Source organism: Pelodiscus sinensis, chromosome 17, assembly GCF_049634645.1.
Source record: "Pelodiscus sinensis isolate JC-2024 chromosome 17, ASM4963464v1, whole genome shotgun sequence".
Taxonomy (NCBI): domain Eukaryota; kingdom Metazoa; phylum Chordata; order Testudines; family Trionychidae; genus Pelodiscus; species Pelodiscus sinensis.
In genome coordinates this window covers 36,384,827-36,407,876 of record NC_134727.1, presented here as the reverse complement: position 1 = coordinate 36,407,876, position 23,050 = coordinate 36,384,827, and the positions used below count along the sequence as shown (strand labels likewise).

Genomic DNA, 23,050 nt, shown 5'->3' with positions numbered 1-23,050 from the left:
CGTTAGCTATCCGAAAAGACTGACCCTCTCTATTACAAATTTGTTATTTAACACGTCAAGGGAAATATTGGCACAGAACAGCCCTCCTGGATAAGGCAATGGGTTGTGCCGGGAAGGATAGATGTCACATACATGCATCTGGAAAATCACTCTTCTTTTATAACCTGCAGGAGTCATCCGTCTTAACACTTCATTTGAATTGCATGACTCTCATGTGGCAACCTCTCCGTTTTACGCATACTCAGGCCCAGTCTTGTATTGTCAGAAGGAACAGTGACTAGGATTTCTCTACAGGTATAATGTGTATTGCCAGAGGCATTGTTAATTATGTTACTGACAGTAGCAGTGGGATAATTATTAGCTACCAGATTTTGCTAGCTAGCTGTGAATCCCTAGGAATGGGTTCCCAACCTAAAACTTGCACCCTTTCTCAATGCCTCCACCATCAGAATGAAAGAGAAGGAACTACAGCTCACCTGCTGATATGATGCAGAAAATGGACAGCAGTTTTGCAACCTATGGGCAGAGTGCTTAACAAGGGGGTGCTTAGTACACAGATCAAGGGGAAAGGACTTGGGAAACAACTTCTCAGGGACTCCAAAGCAACCCACCCTTCTGTACTTTAAGATGCGGCTCTGCAGCTAGCATGTGGCAGCACTGCAAAGCATGAGCAACGAGGTAGCATTTGTGGGCCAATTAAATCCTTCACTGTGGAAGCAGGAGGCAACATTGGAGCAGAAAGATGAAAGAGGAGATTACGTAAACATCAACCCATCTTCCTACTTTGCCCTCAACTTTCTGGAAGGCTGGGTCCTCTTGTCTTGTGGGGTGGGAGAGACTAGGCAGCAAGAACAGGAGAAAACACCTACACTGAAGTTTGATATGGTCCTAACATCATGGACAATGACAGCTGCTTCTCTGAGCCACCTGAGGTTCAGAAGAGACATATTTGTATCCTCTTGCCTATCTTATTCTAAAACAAATTCTGTGTCGGGGGGATCTAGTAGGACGTACTGAATATCTGCATATCCTGTTGGCCACAGCTGGACTTCTGGGTATGCAGTACCTCTTAAAACCAGGCTCCTGGTGTTAATATATATTAATATATAATGCTGTGCATTATGTACCTAAATGTGTCTGCGTCACTCATACAGAAAGGGTACTTTAGTTTTTAAGGGTAATATAGAAAAATTTAAAATGTTCCTGACAATTATCCTTAACACAGAAAGTATTTGAATTGAACTAAACTATCACCTGCAATTATTTTGCAAAGAAGCAAAACAACAGTCCCTGTACAGACTAAGTGCTGCATTTATTTTTCATTCCCCCCCCCCACACACACACACACTAAAATCCACTACATCTTGAAGGCAAGAATAGCTTTGCTATTTCCGCTTTAATGAGAGAACTTAAGATGAATAGGTTTCATAAGACAACTTCCATTAACCGCCATTTACAAAGTTAATATGCCAACTTCCCACCCAGAAGTCATGCATAGTGTAATCCAACAAAAAGCAATTTGGTAATCCAATCATTCCAAATAGAAGTATGCATTACAAAAAAATTATATGGTGTGCCCACCTTCAGTGCCAGCCTGTCAAAAATATCTTTAATGCGTCAGCACAGCCACCGCAAAATAACAATAACGAAAAAACCAATAAAGGCAGATGCGGGGAATCAACACTGCAGATACAGAAAATAAAATTAAATCGGCTGTTTAGCCATAAGGCCGCTGCCAGTCTTACCAAAAAAAAAATTCTGCGAGGAAAAGTAACATCTGGTGTCTGATTGCAAACATTAAGATATTGCCAATATAATATTTGTTTTGGTTACAGTTGAGGTGTTTTAGTAAGATTTGCCATCAGAAGCTTAATCCGAAGTAGCTTTTTATGGAAGAGGATGTTTTATTTTTCTACCTGCCTTTACAGCCTGCGGTCACTTTACTGTGACTAAGACAATTACGGTGTCTCTAGGGAAGAGAGAACGGAGTGGTGTTTGTATCTGACAAATTGTTGGGATTCTTTTCTAACACTTCTCTAAACTGAATTCCGTCAGGGGAAATCATATTTCTTGAGCTGATAATAGATAGGGCCACGTTATCAAACACACCCTCTACATCTGTGCATTCCTTTATGCGGCCATATTAAAACAATATGTTTAGGCACCAAACTGTCTAATCTGCATGCACACAACCTGCAAATTCCAGCGTACAAATGTAGAGGCTATAGTTTCAGATTTGACCCATCATGGTCATGCCTGAATTTCCTGCCTAATGTACCACTGCACTGAACCTAGTGATGCAGAAACATCACTCTAGATGTTAATAAAGAGCGTGCATGCACCTCGTCTACATTAAGATGGGAGAGAAAATAAGGGTAACTTGGGATATATTTTTACAGAGATGGACACTGCTCTGAAATGATCCACTAAAGTAACATGAGCCCCCGATTCTTATCTCACTGAGGCCTGGTCTACACTACAGCAGGAGGTTGAATTAAGAGATGCAACTACATTACTTATGTAGCCGGAATTGAAGTATCTTAAATCAAGTTTCCATGCTGTCCACACAGCAAGAGGCTGACAGGAGCAAAGGCTCCTGTCGGCTTCCTTTACTCCTCATGCGGCGCCCTCTGACAGGGGCGCCCTCTGAGTTTGATTTAGTGGGTCTTCACTAGACCCGCTAAATCAAACCCCAGGAGATTGACCACAGCGGTGTCAATCTTCCATGTAGTATAGACATGGCCTTATACTGCTGTACATCAGGATTAACTCCAGCAAAGTCCACAGAATTACACTAATGTATACAAGATCTGATTTAGGCCCTGTTGATTATAACAGGACTTCGGGGTGTGCAGTACCTCTGAAAACCAGGCTCCAGGTGTTAATATACATTAATATATAATGCTGTTCACTATGTACCTGATTGTGACTGTATCGCTTCAACCGAAAGGGTACTGTAGTTTTAGGGATAATATATTTGTAAATATTCCTGACCATTATCCTTAAGAGGATAGTTCTGTTAGATGGCCTGAACAGAGAGTCCTTTGCCCTAACAGGAATGATATGAGATTACTGTTCGGAGTGGGATACATGCTGAAAATTGCTGCCCATGTGAAAAAATTGCTGGACAGCCTTATCCAATATGTCCCTATCTGCACATCCTACTCATCTGAAAGTATCAACATTCTTTTATTCCAGGGATGGGGAACCTAAGGTCTGGGGGCTGGATCTGGCCCCCGAGGCTCAGGGCTCCTCCCCAGAATTGGGGAGCCTGTGCTGGCACTCCACCCCCCTACCATCTCCCCACGGGGCTGGAACACACAGAATCGACTAGTCTGGGCCTGGTGTGCACAGGGAATGTGGAGAGCATCTCTCTCAGTAAGGGGTCACATCAGTGTGGGATATTTTTCTTTTCACTTGTGTGCAGCCCCCGCCTGATTTTCCTGTGAGTCAGCGGCCCCTGGCCCTAAAAAGGTTCCCCGCCCCTGCTTTAAACAATGTCTTTTTAAACAGTGCGACGTCGTCGTATTGAATCTGAAATCCCCGTTCGCCTCACAGGCACCACAGCACCCGACATTTCCTCCCAGCTCTGTCTCTATGGACTTCAACGAGCAATATGCCCTTTGAGCCGCTCCCGTCTGGTTCATGAAAACAGCTGGGGTGGGTTTACGTCCAAACTTCCACCGCACCTCCGCAATGCCGGGTAGCATTGCAGTGAAAGCTGCGATTGGGGCATGCAGCATGGTTTCTAGAGGCATAGCCAGACTAGAGTAGCTGCTGCTTCCTTTAGTTAAGAAGCAATTTCCACACACTTAAAAAAAAACCCAAAACACCCCAATATACTGAGAATTTTCCATCAAGACCTGTTGTGCCCCTCTTCTGAGATTATCTATTTTATTGCTGATGAAGGATATTTAGCAAAGCCATAAAATAACTGGTTGTAAAGAGGCTCTTTAACAGACTTAGTCTTGGACCTATAATAGCCCTGTTAAGGACCATTAAAAGGCTTACATCTTCAGAGCTTAAAAATATGCACATTTCCTCCACAAAAACCTCTACAAATCATTCCACTAGAACAGACTGAATTGGAGTTGTCCCGGTTAGAAGCTATGAGGCATTTTTGCAGGTAGTCCCATTAAGATTTTTGTAATTAAATGTTAATATTCATATTGATGGGGGAAAGGAAATGTCATTTAAAAAAACCCACACAGAACGCTTTACAATATAGACCAGGCTGTGTCACGATGCCTCTCAGCTAATCGCCAGCATCACTGCCGGAGAGTGGCAACTGTTTGGGTGATTGGTTGTCTCCTTGATTAGCTGGGACATCCCAAGGAAGACACATGATACAGCAGACAACAATCAACAGATCCAAACAAAAAACAGGGTTTCTTAACCATCTAAATGGGACAGGGAGAAGATGGAACTGAGCTAGTTGAGACAAATGCTGCAGAAAAGCCACTTCCGCTCCCTGCACCCCCCAAAAAGCTGTGTTTGTATAGTGAGGGCCACTAAGGGGCAGATTTTGCCACCATTGTTCTCCATTCGGCAAGCAGGCCAGCTGGCATCAATGCACCACTAAGTTCAGATGCCTCAACGGGGCTACGTGCAAAATACAGCAGTGCTCATCGTGAGTCCCAGTGGCAGAATCTGGCCCTTACGTGTGATGAGCATGTGCGATCTTTTGTGACCCCACAGTCCGCGTGTCCAGGATGTTCCCAATTCCACTCCCGAAAGGTTTCTATACAAGAGAAGGTCTTGCATTTGAGTTAATGTTGCAACTAAGACGTAAGAGGAGAACAGCCCTCCGGTTCATTTTCAAAAGCGCACGGGATTTGAACAGCCCCTCCGGAGACTAAGGGGGGTTATTACTTTAACCACAAAGCGACTCAATTCCTTCATGGAAGTGTTTGGAAGAAGCAGAGTGCTGCAGTTCCTGTACCCCTGTGTTGTCTTAGGACATTCATATTGCCAGACTCTCAGGCTGTGTCTAGACTGGCCAGTTTTTCCGGAAAATCAGCCGCTTTTCCGGAAAAACTAGCTAGCTTTCTACACTGGCCGCTTGAATTTCCGCATAAGCACTGACTTCCCACTGTAAGAAATCAGTGCTTTTTGTGGAAATACTATGCTGCTCCCGTTCGGGCAAAAGTCCCTTAAGGGCCAGTGTAGACAGCTAAGATTTGTTTTGCGCAAAAAAGCCCCAATCGCGAAAATGGCAATAGGGGCTTTTTTGCGCAAAAGCGCGTCTAGATTGGCCACGGACGCTTTTCCGCAAAAAGTGCTTTTGCACAAAAGCGTCTGTGCCAATCTAGAAGCTCTTTTCCAAAAATGCTTTTAACGGAAAACTTTTCCGTTAAAAGCATTTCCGGAAAATCATGCCAGTCTAGACATAGCCACAGGGTTCCTTTGGTCGAATAAAATGAGCATCCTCAGCAACTGAACTAGATGTTAGTCAATGTCTGGATTGAAATTACTTTATCATCCTAACGCTGACTGAGGATCGTTAATCTGAGACGTAAAACCAGCCGAGAAGTTGGACCTCATTTCTGCCCGGCGTGCTGGTTAACAGGGCTCTGCAAACTCCATTGTTAACAGTCACAAAATAAAGCCTTTTCCGGAAGATCCCTTATTCCTGATTTTAAGAGGAATAAGGGATCTTCCGGAAAAGGCTTTATTTTCCGCAAGATCCCTGTCTAGACTGGCGCTTTTTTCCGGCAAAGCCCCGAGCCGGAAAAAAGCGGCAGCCATGTTCATGCAAATGCAGCGGGGAAAATTTAAATCCCCGCTGCATTTGCAATTCTGACTTGTCTCATCTGCATCCCTTTTCCGGAAAAGGGTGCCAGTGTAGACGTAGCCATAGACTTTAAGGTCAGAAGGGACCAATATGATCATTTAGTCTGACCCCCTGCACAATGCAGGCCACAGAATCGCACCCACCCACTGCTAGAATAATCCTCTCACCTATGTCTCAGATAATGAAGTCCTTGAAATGATGGTTCAAAGACCCCAAGATGCAGAGAAACCTCCCACAAGTGACCCATGCCCCATGCTACAGAGGAAGGCGTAAAACCTCCAGGGTCTCTGCCAATCTACCCTGGAGGAAAATTCCTTCCCGACCCCAAATATGGCGATCAGCTGAACCCTGAGCATGTGGGCAAGATGCATACAAATGCATACAAAAATCACCCTGTAGCTATATCTGACTATATCAGAACATGTCCGCACACCAGGTCTCAGTTATTCATTCATGAACATTTTTAAACATACTTTAAAGGCCCCATGTAACTCATACGAAAAGGACCGATAAGTCGCTAAGGAGTTTGATCTTTAGCTATGGGTTTGCGCCAGCTCTCATAGATTGCGGAGCGGCAGACTAAATTACCTTTATTTGCAGTAGTTACCCTTTTAATTTGCTATTGGTACCGTAGTCAGTTTGACTTTCACACCCTCTACTGAGGGAAAACCTTTGGCTGTGGGCATAACATGTCTATTCTGCACCTAGATATTCAGGTTACATGGGCTCTTATCCAATCCATGAAAGCACGGCTTTTCTCTTCTCGTTTTTAATGTTGCTAAGCCACTCTCCCATCCTCACAATGACGTCCCTCACCAGCCGGGACTGTACTAACTCACCTCAAGTGATGGAGGGGAAATCAGCTTTGTGAAAAGCTGCTCACCCCATCATTCTGTGGCAGCGTAGCAAAAAGCACGAGGAATCGGAAGAGGCGATTCTGCCAGAGACAAATGGCCAGCTGCACCCTGCTAGACGCGACAGAAACCGCTACCTAGCATGTTTGCAGAGCCCCCGTTGCCATATTTGCTAAGACCCAGCCTCCGGTGCCTGCTATACTTGCCTTCAGAGACAGAAAAGCAACTCTTCCATCAAACCTTGCGCGGAAAAATATTGCGTTGCCAAGCTCGATGGTTCCTTCCCCCTAGCAAATACAACCTTAAAAATCACTGGCATCTATGTCCCTTTAGGGCAAAAAGGTCATTTTCAGGATGGAGAAAGGCTTGCAAAGATTTACACCTGTATTTTATTCTGAGACCTCATGGACCAGCTCCTTAGGTGATGCAAAGCGGCTTAGCTCTGTGGAGCTCCGCTGGTTGACACAAGCTGATGTGCTGCTCCCATAGATCCACCCTCTCCAGATTACACACATACAAACAGCTCCTCCACCTCTCCCAGTGCCCCAATGGCCCGACAAACACCTCCTGAGGAACCGGGGAAGCAAAAGCGCACATAAAAATACCCTGCAGAGTACAGAGGCAGCTCTCGCTAGACACACGCTTCAGTTATACGTACTGAGCAAACTCCCCCTCCCCCCCATAATGCAGACAATTATTCATTCCATACATTGCGCCATGGGTAGCGATCGATTTCACGGCTGCACCACATCTGATTGGTCTGTAGACAGAGCCGGCATCATATAAACGTCTCTATCAGAGCCACCTCCCGTTGCAAAATGCCTGAGAAACCTTAATTTACCAACAAGGAATTTTGATTTAAAAGCCAAAGCGAACAACGTGGCGACCCTCCTATATTCATGCACCCTTTTTCTTCCCCCACCCCTCCACCCCAACCAATTCCCTCCCTGGCTCATTGCTCACTAGGAAAAGGAGAGCCCATCAATAAAACGCCTCATCGGACAGCTTGCAATGGGCTCTCTTGTATTTATCAGTGCCTCATTGTGGGCAGGGGGGAAAAATAACCCCAGGGTTGCCAAGACGAAGAATGACATGGGTGGAACAGCGGTTCTTGCAGGGCAATCAATCACTGTGCATGTTGCCTTCAGACGGAAGCTGGCAGCAGCCGCCCGAGAGACACCAGCATGAAAGATCTTTTTTCTCCCTAGACAATGGCCCCCAGGAATTGTTCTCATTAACAATGCAGATCTGAAAATACCGAACCCGGCTGGAGCAAAAATCAATGGCCATCTGGGTGCCTAGGACATTGGCCCATTTCAGCAAAGAAGCTCAGCACAGCGAGAAATTTACACCAGAGAGGAAATGCCTTCCGTTGCCTCCCCCTCTTTTTTATTTTTCTGGCTGCTGCCCTAAGTAAGAAGGTACTGGGTAAACCCCTGAAATATGCCCATTCTACAGATTCCATCACGGTGGGGGGAAAAAACTAGACCCTTGGGAACCATAAAAAGGGACAGGCACTGGCAGCTGGCTGCAGCGCTAGCAGGGTGCTCTGTTCCTCACGGGATCAGGCCTTGTAAGTACAAAAGACAAAGTGTGAGATGTATAAAAGCCCATGCCAAAGAAGCACCCACAAAAGAAACGTACGACCGAGGCAGAGGGACTTAAAAAACAACAATGGTCCTATAAATATAGAAAGAGTGTCAAGAGCTTCCGTGGGCAGAACCCACTTCTTCAGATGACAAACGTGGAGCAAGAGGCACAGAGGTTCAAATATAAAGCAGGAAAAGAGGGGAAAGAGGGAGAGAACTGCCGGACGGGAGACTAATAGGGTAGGCTGTAAGGGTATGTCTAGACTGCATCCCTCAGTCAGCATGAACTGGATTGACCGTTATATTCAACACTCAAAGGACATCAAAAGTGAAGTATGGGGCACTTACGGTATGTCTAGACTGCATCCCTCTGTCGGCAGAGGGATGCAGATTAGGCAGGTCGACATTGCAAACGAGGCAGGGATTTAAATACCCCACGCCTGATTTGCATAAAAATGGCTGCTGCATTTTGCCGACTCAGCACTTTGTCAGCAAAAAGCAGCAGTCTAGAGGGGGCTCTGTCGAGAAAGAAAGCCTTTTTCAACAGATCCTGTAAACCTCCTTGCAGGAGGCATAAGGGATCTGTTGAAAAAGGCTTTCTTCCTCGACAGATCTCCCTCTAGACTGCCTCGTTTTGCCGACAAAGTGCAGAGTCGGCAAAATGTGGCAGCCATTTTTATGCAAATTAGCCACCGGATATTTAAATCCCTGCCTCATTTGCAATGTCGACCTGCCTAATCTGCATCCCTCTGCCGACAGAGGGTATGTCCACACTACCCTCCTAGTTCGAACTAGGAGGGTAATGTAGGCATACCGCACTTGCAAATGAAGCCCGGGATTTGAATTTCCCGGGCTTCATTTGCATAAGCGGGGAGCCGCCATTTTTAAAACCCCGCTGGTTCGAACCCTGTGCAGCGCGGCTACACGGGGCACGAACTAGGTAGTTCGAACTAGGCTTAGGAAGTTCCTAAGTTCGTGCCCCGTGTAGCCGCGCTGCACAGGGTTCAAACCAGCGGGGTTTTAAAAATGGCGGCTCCCCGCTTATGCAAATGAAGCCCGGGAAATTCAAATCCCGGGCTTCATTTGCAAGTGCGGTATGCCTACATTACCCCGCTAGTTAGAACTAGGAGGGTAGTGTAGACATACCCAGAGGGATGCAGTCTAGACATACTGTAAGTGCCCCATACTTCACTTTTGAAGTCCTTTGAGTGTTGAATATAACGGCCAATCCAGTTCATGTCTTTGTTCAAGCCATAAGAGATAGTGTCAGATTTGTAGATGAAGGCCAGTTCCGCAGATGCTCTCTCTCTAGTTGATTCCTGAGATTACTTTGTAAGAGAATCGCCACCTTTAAATCCATTAATGAGGGCCTGGGCGGGTGAAAATGTTCCCCGACAGGTTTCTGTGTGTTACCACTTTGAATATCTGATTTATGTCTGTTAATCCTGCAAAGGGAGTGGGACACCAATGTCAGATGCCTGGTACGAGGTTTCTTTCCTGTAATATACAGTCTACTTGGCAGGGCCGTGGCCAGGATCGTGACTCTGCAAATGACACGGTGCACACGCTTCAATTCAATTCCACCACTTCTATGAGAGGGCACCTGCCAACAGTAGAGCAATCATTCTTGACTGACTCCACTAACGCAAGCCCATGGTCTCAATCAATACATCAAAACAAGGCCTCTTCCCCCCGAATCATCAGCCCCACCAGCTTAGCCTGCCTTCCAAAACTCAAGGCTGCTCCTATGCTTTCTGCTCAGCCCATCGCCCCCGCCCATTACGACTGTGGGATTAGAAATTAGCCAGAAATTGCCCTGTCTAGACATGAAGCTGAGTCCAATACAGCTTGTCCGTGCACAGCAGCATTGGCCCTGCAGTGCTGGCAGGCATGAAAACATGATTTGGGGGCAGGAAAGTGCATAGATCTAAGTTGAAGTGCATGTAGGGAACCGGTGTGGGGAGCAGGCGAGCTCTCCTGGAGGTGCCCCACAGCCTCACCGTTCATTTGAAAGTTACATTGCGCTGGAGAGCATGACTGACCTGGTTAATTACACCAGGAGTCAGAAACAGCCGAGGAAACATTTACCTTCAGTTCCCCCTTTTTAGAGCAGGTATTTGCTCTCATCTAGCTTTCCAAACCCGCGCTCGTCCACCTGGGGCTCTAAATGACTAGGGCTATTTTTGAGAGAATCGAATGTATTTCTCGGTCAACTCATTTCGCCCCATGTCCGATGTCATTTTCAGCAGGTGTGCCAGCATTACAGTGCTGATTGCGTAATTTCACAGATCGTGGCTGGTATCAGGGTGTCTTTTCAAAATACTCCCGATGCCATTTCCGAGAATAAAAGACAACAACAGATGTTTGTGTGTTGGGTGCTGTATCTCTGCAAAAGGAGCACTATTTATTTCATCTGTGATTGATCTCGCACAGCACTTGTAATAGCCTCATCCAGTCTTAACAAATGTTATACCATTCCTAAACAGAAAGCGTTTTTTAATTTTTTAATGGCATCTGTAGTGAACGCTCCACGTATGCTGTTCCGGTGGATGTGCAAACAAGACTAGAACTGTAGAAATACAAACAGGATAGCAAATGAGGACTGTTGGAAATCAAGGGTCTGATCCAAAGTCCACTAAAGTCAAAAGAAAGGCCCCACATTCCCTATTTGTGAGATAAATGGATTCTATGGATTCATACATTTCAAGCACAGAAAGCACACAAATAATAAGAATATACTGACAGAGTCTGAGGCCCTGTCTTGCAAAGTCTTATGCATATTCTTAAGTATATTCATTGTAGCCCTGATTGGGTAAGATGTTTAAGCATATTCCTAACTTTAAGCATGTGAATAGTTCTGTTGATTTTTAGCATGTACTCTGAAGGCTTTGCTAGGAAGTGATCATGAACCTTTTAAAAATGTGTGTGTGTACACACACACACGTGTATTTATTGGCTAATTCACCGCCAAATAAACACAGACTATGTGAAGTTCTAAATTATTATTCGTTTTTTGAAAGAGAAAGATTTTCCGAAAATGCCCAGGCATGTTTGGATTGTAAATCCCACTGAAAGTTAACAGCAGTATCTCAGGTTCTAAACAAGGCACAGCCAAAAGACTTTTCTCCCTGTCCTGATAAACTGACAATAGAGAAGTGTGCATGTGATCCATCAGGGTATGTCTACACTAGCACCCTAGTTCGAACTAGGGAGGCTAATTAGGGCGACCGAAATTGCAAATGAAGTGCGAGATTTAAATATCCCGCGCTTCATTAGCATGTTCCCGGGCAGTCTCCATTTTTGAAAATTGACTAGCCTGGAAGAACTGCCCGCATCTACATGCGGCAGAGAAGATCGAATTACCAGTTAGGTTTACCATAAGGTTTAACTGGTAATTCAAAGTAAGGGGCTTATTTTGGAATCGTCTTTCTCTGCCGCATGTAGACGCGGGCAGTTCTTCTGGGCTAGTCAATTTCCAAAATGGAGACTGCCCAGGAACATGCTAATGAAGCGCAGGATATTTAAATCCCGCACTTCATTTGCAATTTCAGTCGCCCGCATTAGCCTCCCTAGTTTGAACTAGGGGGCTAGTGTAGACATACCCTCAGGCTGTAAGATACTTTGTAGCTTCTCGACTGTATATTGAAAAGCATTTCAAATAGAAAGAATAAACCCTAAACCTAGCACTATCGATACAAGGACAACACTTACAAAGGTATATCTGTAATACACAAGGAAGGCTGCACTATTCTACCACGTGTTCAGTAGTGAAAGAAAAACAATGAATGAAAATGGTAAATATAAAGCGGCTTGGACAACGTCATTAATCATGGGAATAGGGATTGTGGTAGCAACAGTCTGTCTGCCTCTTTGCTTGTGAAGTTGCCTATAGCCCATGGATTTCTTTTTGCCTTTTTCGTACAGCTCTCACCAGCTGGACCTTGCTCTCAAGTTGCTCACGTTGCTCTGATTGTTCCAGCCACAGGCTCGCTTTGGTTTTCAATCAGCTTTGTGGGGGTCCTTTATAGGTCTGGGTGAGGCCTTTTGCAGGAAGAAATAAGAGATGTGGCTGCAAGAACTTGCTCCTGAAGCACAGAGACGCCTGCCTGCTGCAGCCTGAAAACAATTTTCTCTGCCTGTTGTACTGGGTCCTTGGTTGTTCGGGGAAATCAACATTCCAGGGAGAGTTAACTGCCTGGTGCCAACTGGCAAAGTGTCTCCATACAAATGTGCAGTAACACATTTAGACATCGCTTTGCCTCTTGGAGAACCCCAATGTGATTTAAACATTCTGCCAGGCAGGGCAATGCAACCACTTCTGGGGCGAAACATTGAAGCTGCTTACGCAGCTCGCAGCAACACTGCCCAACAGCTTAGGCCAGAGTTGAGACTGTGTGACATTGTTCTGCATGGCTAAGAGATGCCCGCCAAGCCCCCAGCAGCCTCTGCTGCAGTCCTTATTGCCTCCAACATCCTCCTGGGTTTCTCTGCCTGATTATCCTCCCTTCCGATCTCGAGACCCATGCCTGTGATTCCTACTCAGCTCTTTAATGAAATTATTAAATCCAGAGGCTTCTCGAAACTTGGCTTTGCAGGTCCATTCCCCAACCCCATCATCTCCACAGCTGCTACCGGCATGATACAGTATAACCAACACCTGCCAACTGCACTGTATGGGCCACAGTCAGCTAAGAAGCGTTACATGATGCTGCATGACGTGCGAGAGACAGACGCTCTGATGCTCCCGCTCAACATCAGAGTCCCCAACTCCTGCAAGGCGAGTCGCAGGGCCAGGCCTGCTGAAAGTGAGCGTGGTTCTTTTTGAGTGAGTGGCATGTCAATATTGACTGCGCTCTTCCTGTAAATATTTCATCTAATCAAGCACCTCCAGTTGGGAGGGCTTTTCCCGGCCGCGGTCTGTCTGACGGTTTGCCACAGCATCCAGTGCTGATGTGCTGTGAAAATCAGGGAAGATCTGACAAAGCATTTAAGATCTCTCAGCCACCTACAGACTCTAGGCCTCCCTCTTTCTGGGTGCTGAGAAGGACGGCAGACCCAGCGGACGTCCTGGGTGCGAAGGAGGAGGACGGCAGACCCAGCGGACGTCCTGGGTACGAAGGAGAAGGACGGCAGACCCAGCGGACGTCCTGGGTGCGAAGGAGGAGGACGGCAGACCCAGTGGACGTCCTGGGTGCGAAGGAGGAGGACAGCAGACCCAGCGGACGTCCTGGGTGCGAAGGAGGAGGACGGCAGACGCAGCAGACGTCCTGGGTGCGAAGGAGGAGAACGGCAGACCCAGCGGATGTCCTGGGTGCAAAGGAGGAGGACGGCAGACCCAGCAGACGTCCTGGGTGCGAAGGAGGAGAACGGCAGACCCAGCGGACGTCCTGGGTGCGAAGGAGGAGGACGGCAGACCCAGCGGACATCCTGGGTGCGAAGGAGGAGGACGGCAGACCCAGCGGACGTCCTGGGTGCGAAGGAGGAGAACGGCAGACCCAGCGGACGTCCTGGGTGCGAAGGAGGAGGACGGCAGACCCAGCGGACGTCCTGGGTGCGAAGGAGGAGGACGGCAGACCCAGCGGACGTCCTGGGTGCGAAGGAGGAGGACGGCAGACCCAGCGGACGTCCTGGGTGCGAAGGAGGAGGACGGCAGACCCAGCGGACGTCCTGGGTGCGAAGGAGGAGGACGGCAGACCCAGCGGACGTCCTGGGTGCTAAGGAGGAGGACGGCAGACGCAGCGGATGTCCTGGGTGCAAAGGAGGAGGACGGCAGACCCAGCGGACGTCGGCAGACCCAGCGGACATCCTGGGTGCGAAGGAGGAGGACGGCAGACCCAGCGGACGTCCTGGGTGCGAAGGAGGAGGACGGCAGACCCAGCGGACGTCCTGCGTGCGAAGGAGGAGGACGGCAGACCCAGCGGACGTCCTGGGTGCTAAGGAGGAGGACGGCAGATGCAGCGGATGTCCTGGGTGCAAAGGAGGAGGACGGCAGACCCAGCGGACGTCCTGGGTGCGAAGGAGAAGGACGGCAGACCCAGCAGACGTCCTGGGTGCAAAGGAGAAGGACGGCAGACCCAGCGGACATCCTGGGTGCGAAGGAGGAGGACGGCAGACCCAGTGGACGTCCTGGGTGCAAAGAAGGAGGACGGCAGACCCAGTGGACATCGGCAGACCCAGCGGACGTCCTGGGTGCGAAGGAGAAGGACGGCAGGTGCAGCAGACGTGAGGGAAGAAGATGAGAAATGACCTGGGGACACAAGGTTGAGAAGGTAGGGGAGGAAATGTGACCAGACTGCTGCGGTAGAGGAGTGAGATAAGGCCTGAGGAGCAGTTGAGACGGCAGAAGTGGGAGAAGTAACCAGATATTTCATGGAAGGGTCGGGTCAGAGATTGTCCGCAGGAGGGGAGGGGAGAAGGAAGGAAAGACGTGGGGGAGCAGGAGGGAAGGCAGGCAGCGCTGAAGGGGAAGGGAACTGGACATGCAGACTGCTGAGGAAGGCTCCAGGGAGATGGTTCACAACTCTTGGCTGACAGCTCTTTCTCCTGAGGGGAAGAGGATACCGGCCTGCCAGGGTCCAGTCCCTAGTGAGACGCGGAGGTCCCTGAAGAGTGCCATGGCAGGACCATGGTGGCCTCTTTTAGAAATAATTCAATGCCCTCTGGGTGGGGAAGGGCCAGGCAGGCAGGCGCACAAAATGGAGGCCCACGGGAGGGCCTGGGGGCCTTTCCTGTTGGTCACGTTTCGGTGCCGCTTTTGCGGCGGGTGCCTCTGGTGGGACTAATTGGTGTAGCTCAGTGGTTTGCCAACTAGGGGGCATGACGCAGCGCTGGGGGGTGGGATGTCGGGCACTGGGGCTCGTGGCTGCAGGGGGATCAGGTGAGCAGCAGGGGGCGCTAAGGCAGCTCCGTGCCTGGCCTGGCACCACAGACTGCGCTGCACCCCAGAAGCAGCCGGCAGCAGGCCCGGCTCCTAGGTGTGTGGAGAGTGCACAGGGCTCCCCACACTGCCCCTGCCCTGAGCGCTAGCTCCGCCCTCCCGTTGGCTGGGAACCTGCTGCGGCTGCTTCTGGGGGCAGCCTGGTCTGCGGTGCCAGGAGAGGCAGGAAGCTGCCTTAGCCCCCGCCCCCCGCTGCACCGCTGACCAGGAGCCGCTTAAGGTAACCCCCTCCTACCTCAGCCCTGCCCCCCAAAACTGGCCCCCTCTTACACCCCAAAGCTCCCCCTCACCCCCACCCCTCCCCCTGCAGCCCTCTAGTCAATGACATTGGGTCGCGGCATCAACAATTTTCTTCAATTGGGTCATGAGAAAAAACGTTTGAAAACCGTTGGCCTAGGTAATATCAGGCCCCTAGGAAGTTATGCCCGACACCAATGCTCTGTTTAGATTGACACCTCCTAGAAGGGTCCAGTGTGTTAAGGGGTGACACCTAGGGGCGCTGGCAAGAAACTGCGGTTTATTTCTTGACCCAGTGGCCCTGTTACTTAACAGGGCTCAGTGATTCATATCTTGCAGGGCTCCAGGAAGGAGCCTTGAACCCCCAAAGGGCCCTTCCGCCTCTCAGTACAGAAACACCAACCTGCGCCCTCATAAACCCAGCACGCCATTTCCTGTGCTGCTTTTCCCATCAAGAGGGTTTACACAGATGCCCCCTCCTTCAGAAACTGCCTGCACCTCGTCCTGGTGGCCTCTCTGAAGGATTCCAGGCAATCAGTGGTTCACATAGGTGTCCCGCATAGGGGTGAAGGCAGCAGGTTGAATTTCTTTTCCTGCTGGCTGACTAAGGTTTCAAGTCCCTCCGGTAAATGAGATGTTCTACGGTGGCTGAGTAATCAGGTATATTTGTCTTGGCTAACATCTCTAGGCTGGGTGGTGAACCTACCGAGGCCTTTTGGAGCCTCAGTCTGGGGTTGGTTATTCAAGATCGACCAGAGTTTGCCTCCATCGTCCAAACACGTACACACCAGCATGTTAGAGAAACACTTAGACGGATCTCCCTGCCTCATCTTTCTCCTTTAACTGGCAGATGTTTTCTTCCTCTTCCAGAATTGCTGATTGTCATCTTATTTGTGACTTAAAGCTAATCAGCCTGTTCTGGCTCCCAGATTTATTTGGAAATGTCATAACATGGTGTAACTAACGGCATGTCTAGACTACATCCCTCTTTCGAAAGAGGGATGTAAAGTAGGCAGATCAAAAGTGCAAATGAAGCGGGGATTTAAATATCCTGCCCTTCATTTGCATAATCACATCACAGAGGTTTTTAGAAAAAGGGTATTTCGAAAGTGAAACCACAGTCTAGACGTGGTTCTTTTGGGGAAAAAACCCTTTTTTGAAAGATCCCGTACTCCACAAAAAATGAGGAGTACGGGATCGTTTGAAAAAGGGGGTTTTCCCCCAAAAGAACCATGTCTAGACTGTGGTTTCACTTTCGAAATACCCTTTTTTGAAAGACCGCTGTGACGTGATTATGCAAATGAAGCATAGGATATTTAAATCCCTGCTTCATTTGCACTTTTGATCTGCCTACTTTACATCCCTCTTTCGAAAGAGGGATGTAGTCTAGACATGCCCTAAGATTTCACATGCTACGTATTGCTCTGTTCTGGGACAGTGTGTGTGTATATGGGGGGAGACGTTTGCTTGGATTTTCCCATTTCCTCCACCTTATTCCTCCTTCAGCATTCTTCAATGCCCCATGTCATGGCAATCCTCCCTAGGGTCCCAAGAAAGCAGGGCAAGGAAGACACCTGTGCTTTTTTGGACCATCAGCCAGGGGATGGGTTAATCAAGATTGGCTTCAGCTTGTCTCCTGTGTTCTTGGGGACGCTCAGAAGAAGCCTCTGAAATGGCGTTGTTGTCTCCGTTGTGAAAGATACAGGAGCGGGACATAAAGCGAGAGACGGCACGGCACTCATTCACCCAGCCAGGCCCTGGCACACCAGGGAGAGCTGCTGTCTGTGGTTCAGGCTCCTGTTCCACCATGTGATGGGCACACGCATGGTGTGTCTGTCGTCTTTCGTGGTCGGACACCCACAGGGAGGAACAGCCTGGGTCTTCCTGGCTAATGGGCTCATCCGTTATTTATTACACCTACCACAGCAAATGCAGCTCTTTGGAGAGCTGTGTACAGCCCGCTGCACGGAGACTATTGCACGAGGGTAGCGAGGAGGACTCAAGGGCTGTGTAGTAGGCTAAAACATCTTGCAGCCCTGGGTCATAGGTTGGCATCCCGCTGAGGCCGGTGGTGCCTGGAAGCTCTTTCCATAACTATTCACCGGCCTGCATGAAACAAGTGTAGAATCTTGGTCCCTTTCTCAGTCTCCCCAGTCAAAAGCAGCATCAGGAAGAACAAAGATTCCCTCCTCCTCACCGCACACCTCTAAGCCAGCCAGAGCGGGGGACAGTGGAGAGGGTAACGAACCAACTCAGCCTTTGCGCTCTCGCTTCAGAAAATTAGCAGCCGGCCAGCTCTGGATTGCAGCAAGCAGCGAAATAAATTGCTCCTGGGAGTAAGCCTCCAGCATTGTACGTGCAGTCAGCTTGGGCTGAAATTGCACTTTACAAAAAATTAGACATTAATTAAGGCCGGGTTCCAATGAAACCCTTCTATAGCCTGTGCTTTCACACCGGGATGTCTTAGTGCCATGAGAGCAGTACTAGTATTCTGATACCAAATAATTCCTCCTGATTTCTCTAGACACTTCCCCGTCACTTGCACCCTCACTTTACAATGGATGGCAGCCTGAGCGGGGTGTTCTATATCGGAATTCTGTTCATTTTCTCATGGATAATTGGCCAAATTCTGCTCTCGGTTAATACTTGTCCATTGCAGAACTGAGGTTGCACATGTGTGACCGAGAGCAGGAATTTGCGGTTTCCTCTCACTGTGAATCATAAACAAGCTTGGCAGAATTTGATTTTTGTGGCTTAATAATTTTGACAGATCATATTGAAGGCTTTTTTTTTTTCTATTTGTATCCATTTTATATTTTCTCAAGTGCGGGAAATTATAGAGACTTCAGCCAACAATTACGTAATGAAATTGGCCATTAAGCTTCAGCGCATTAAAGCTTTAGAACCACAGATGCACAAAGTGACAACATGACACGTAAAAACCACACCAAATAACTATCCTCAAATCAAACACCAATAAGATCTCAAGCAACATGTTTCTCACTGTGCCCGTCCTTACATTCTGATGATCATAGATGGAAATAGTTTTTCATCTATGTGTGTGTGTGTGTGTGAAATAGTTTTTCATCTGTGTGCGTGTGTGTGTGTGAAATAGTTTTTCATCTGTGTGTGTGTGTGTGTGTGTGTGTGTGTGTGTGTGTGTGTGTGAAATAGTTTTTCATCTGTGTGTGTGTGTGTGAAATAGTTTTTCATCTGTGTGTGTGTGTGTGTGTGTGTGTGTGAGAAATAGTTTTTCATCTATGTGTGTGTGTGTGCGCGCGCACGTGAGCATGCTCCTTTGGCCCAGCCTGGTTTTGCTGCGTTCCAGGCCCCCTGTTTGCATGGATCCAAACGGAACAAGATTTGCTTCCTAGTGCAGCTTTGATTGCAAATAAATATTGGGACCCAAAGCCCTGCCCTACACAGCCCAAGTGCCTGTGGGAACAGGCAGCAACTCTGCAGGAGAAGCAGGGGAGACAGGAACCGGGCAGGGAGCACAGGTGGCCAGTAGCCTAGACTAGGGAAGGCTTCGCCTTCCCAAACTGACAGCCTGGTCCCACCCACACTCTGCCCCCAGGATACCTACTACAGGCGAACTGGGGCAGGGTGTTGTTGCCCTCCTCGTGCTCCAGGACCAGGGAGTCTGGAGCCGCGCACTGCCTGCCCTCTCCGTAGTGGGCGGGATGGGGAGGCGGTTTGGATCCGGGGGGCGGGGCCTCAGTAGAAGGGGCGGGGTTGGGAGCTTGCCTCTCCCAGCCCTACCTTCACCCACCGCCCATGTTAGGGAGGCTGGTGGGGGAGCAGGTGATGAGGAGCTGTGTAGCCTACCAGAGCTGCTGGCCGGGAGGCCGAGCAGGGGGTGGGGTTTGGGGCTTGCTGGTAGGGGGCCAGGGGATTGGAGCACCTGAACTGGGCAGTGGGGCACTGCGGGATTTAGCCACAGGGGCCAGGAGATGGAACCAGGGACTGGAGGGATCAGGGTTTGGGGCCAAGAGGGTAGAGCCAGAGCCAAGGAGCTGGGGGATTGGGCCACGGGAGCCGGGAGGTGGAGTGGGGGCCAGGGGATTGGGCTGCCTAGGCCAAGAGGCTGGAGCTCAGGCTGGGGTTGTGGGGAACAGGGCTGCTTGAGCCGGCCCTGTCCTTGGCCATCACACTTAGACACGCACAGCTTAGGGCACTGCTTAGTGTGGGGCACAGCGGTGCCCGACGTTTAGCAGCGCCCTACTCCGCTGCATCCTTTGTGCATGCCCAAGCACAGGCCAGCGCCTGACGCGGACGGTCTCCCTCTGCTGTCAACACAGCCTAAAGAAAAGGGGGAATGTGAGTTGCCTCCGTTGAAAGGAGCCCCCCAGTGCGTGTCTCTCTCTCAAACAGACACGCCCTCCGCAGGTCTGTGTAACGCAACTGAAGCCGTTGTTCCCAGGCAGCCCTGACGTGTGGGAAATGATCGCCTCGCGCGCATTGGATGCACGTTGCACTGTGTCTGAACTGTCCGGTATCTTGGGGGCAAGCTCCAGCTGGTGAAAATCAAAGGCCGCGCGAGCGAAGTGAGGGGAGCGATGCTGATTTATTCCTGAGAAGGATCCCGGCCCCTTTCGTCTCACGTGTCCTACCAGAGCTGTGCCTGTCCCTCCCCAAAACTGAATGCGTGCTGCTGCTATTACCAATGACCGGTGCTCTTGGTGGGAAGGATTACCAGTGACCTCCCTGCTATGGAGCGGGAGGGTCGGCAGGCCAGCCGGCTAACTGCAGTCCTAGGCTTTTCTTCCTGGTGAGGAGAGAATTGAGAGTTCTCTGCCTACGTTATCCACCGAGGCTGGGGATTTTGGGTGGTCGGACGTAAGCGGGTGGACAGCCCCAGCTACAACCACAAACAAGCCTCACAATACATCACGGTGGCCAAATAAATGAAAAGGACAGAAAGCAGCAGGACGGGGGCCGTCTAGACGGAGAGCTTCCTAAGCCACATGTCCTGCTGTCAAAATCTTCCCTCTGCTAGCTAATCCAGGAACACAGCCAGCTGGGCACCGGTGCCAGCCTGGGCCGAGGGGTTCCACAAACCGGTGCCGCTGAAAGCCTGAAGAGTCCATCCTAGGAAATCACACGGACTATCATCAAATTCCCCACCAGCCCAGTTCATCTTCCAACAGTTTTCGCCTTCGGATGAATTCTGCTGATTGGACCTCGGACGGCTCAGAGCCTGTGTCCTCCCAGTGGGCTGGCATTTAATCTCACAAGGGATAGTGCTGGTTCACTGACCCTCCGTGTGCCCCCTTTTGGTTGTTAGGGTCGTTTGACAGCTAGTCTGGGCCTGATCGACCTGGGCTTGTAGCAGTGTCAATAAAAGGAGAATTCCTTTCTCCCCTTGAGCCTGGTACTAAACCACAGCAGGATTCTATCTTCCTACAAACCCATCTGTGATTATGCATGCTGCATTGCAGCATGAGGAACGAGGAGCAATGGTCTCAAGTTGCAGTGGGGGAGGTCTTGGTTGGGTATTAGGAAAAATAATTTCCCTAGGAGGGTGGGGACGCACTGGGATGGGTTCCCTAGGGAGGGGGTGGAATCTCCATCCCTAGAGGTGTTTAAGTCTTGGCTTGACAAAGCCCTGGCTGGGATGATTGAGTTGGGATTGGTCCTGCTTTGGGCAGGGGGCTGGCCTTGATGACTCCTGAGCTTTCATTCTAGCCTTAGGATTCAATGATTCTGGATGCTTTCTCTCAGCTCCTGTGCCTGTCTGGTTTGTAAACTTTTTGGGATCATGCCAGTCTTACTAGGGGTTCTGAAACACAATGTAAGCCCAATGTTAGCAGCGCCTCTGGTCATTAGTTTAATTTATTAAAATAATATGAATAGATTGTGTGTGATGGTGCCAACGAAACTGAAGCAGTGCCATAGTTCTATTTGTGAGGGGTAAGCTGAGTTGATTTGGACAACCCAACAACCCACGTGGGCCCTGAAATTCACTCTCGTGAATTTCAATAAGTTGAGATTAACTGGACAGTTCTCTCTGACTTGTATTTGTAGGACCCAGGGTTGTCCAAGCGGAGATTCCAAAACAACATATGAAAGTGTCACTTAGGGTAGCATGTCCAAGGCCAAAGGGAAGGCAGAATTCCCAGATATCGCTCAAGAAAGTCTCTCCTCAAGCCTATGGAATTCATCCCCAAATTTGACACCATTACCCTGGGCTTGAATAAAGACATTAACTGTTTAACACACTACAAAGCCAATTTCCCTTGCCTTTGACATCCGCATGTTCACATCAACAGCTATGAAAGGAACACACCCAGCGCACTTAATTAGCTTCATTTGCACAAGTCCTACAATTGACATGTACTTCTGCTATTATACATATCTTGCATTCTGTTATTTCCACTGCAACTCATCTGATGATGTGGGTCTTATCCACGAAAGCGCATGAGACTAGATATATTTTTGTTAGTCTCTACGGTGCCACAGGATCACTCATTGTTTTTAAAGTTACAGACTGACACAGGGACCCCTCAGTTGTCTAAAGAGGTTTCCAGATGTAGCCACAAGAGGCTCAGGCAGAGTTCAGAAAAGACAAAGACAACCACCCACTAGTCCAATTGGTTATCCGAGTCCCCAACACAGCATTTGACCATGGCAAGCCTATATGTAGCAGCTGTTGGCATAGCATGTGCTAGCAATGGTGCGTACAGTAGCCCATTGGTTGCATGACAACACTCAGTAGCCCGCTCAAGTGCTCCTGAACCTCCTGAATATCACATCCAGCAAACACAGAGAGGCTAGGAAGTTTCCTTTGGTGGCTAACAGCTTGCACAAAATGCCACGAGCAATTTTGACATGTGCCCAATGGGACAGAGAGAAGCTACTTTTCAAGAGACACACTAAAACTCCAGCGGGGTAGGAACAGCTAAAGGGCTCATACACACACACCTGCCTTCTCTCTTTTGCCAACCTGCCTTCTAGGTATAGCAAGCTTTAAAAATACAGAGCCGGAACCACAACTGAAGTCAATGGCTCCCTCCCAATTTACAGCAGCTGAGAATATGCTCCCTTATCCTTTCTCTCCACTCTGATGTTCTCAGGATGCATGGTTAGATCGGATGTGTAGAACCTCTCCCACTGAGATGCACCGGCCTCCATCTACCTGATTGCTCCACACTTGTCTAGCCACACACCAACTCACACCATTGTGTTTACTGTTCAGGTAGCTGGAAGCCAAGCAAGATTTATCCTCCGTTGCTTGGGCCCGGGATCTTATCTAGACTCCTTTCTAGACTCCCTCTTTACCACAAAGCACCATCAGTAGTTACAACACAGAAGACCGTTATGTCATTTTCATCCTTATGCCTCTTTCTTCTGCAGAAGCAAATCATTTTGGTTCCTGACATGGATCTGTACATGCATTTCAAATTCATCAGGCCACAGTGTATATTTTAGATCTTATGCAAAGTCATCCATTTCAACATGTATTAAACAAGAACGCCCATTTCCCAGTGGCTAGATCAAGGGACTGAGAAAGGTTTCTGGGTTCTCTTCCCACCTCTGCCAGTGACTCACTCTTTGACCTCGGTCAAATCATTAGAGTGCCCTCTGCTTCAATTTCCTTATCTTGAGAGGCTGGGGGTAGTTTAAAAGGAGCCTAAGG

At 48.9% G+C, this 23,050-nt stretch overlaps 1 protein-coding gene across 1 annotated transcript in view; it reads left to right on the top strand.

The window, feature by feature from the left end:
• The window catches only part of GLRA1 (glycine receptor alpha 1), an 87,118-nt gene that overhangs the window by 1,149 nt on the left and 62,919 nt on the right, over positions 1-23,050 (top strand). The window lies entirely within an intron of this gene.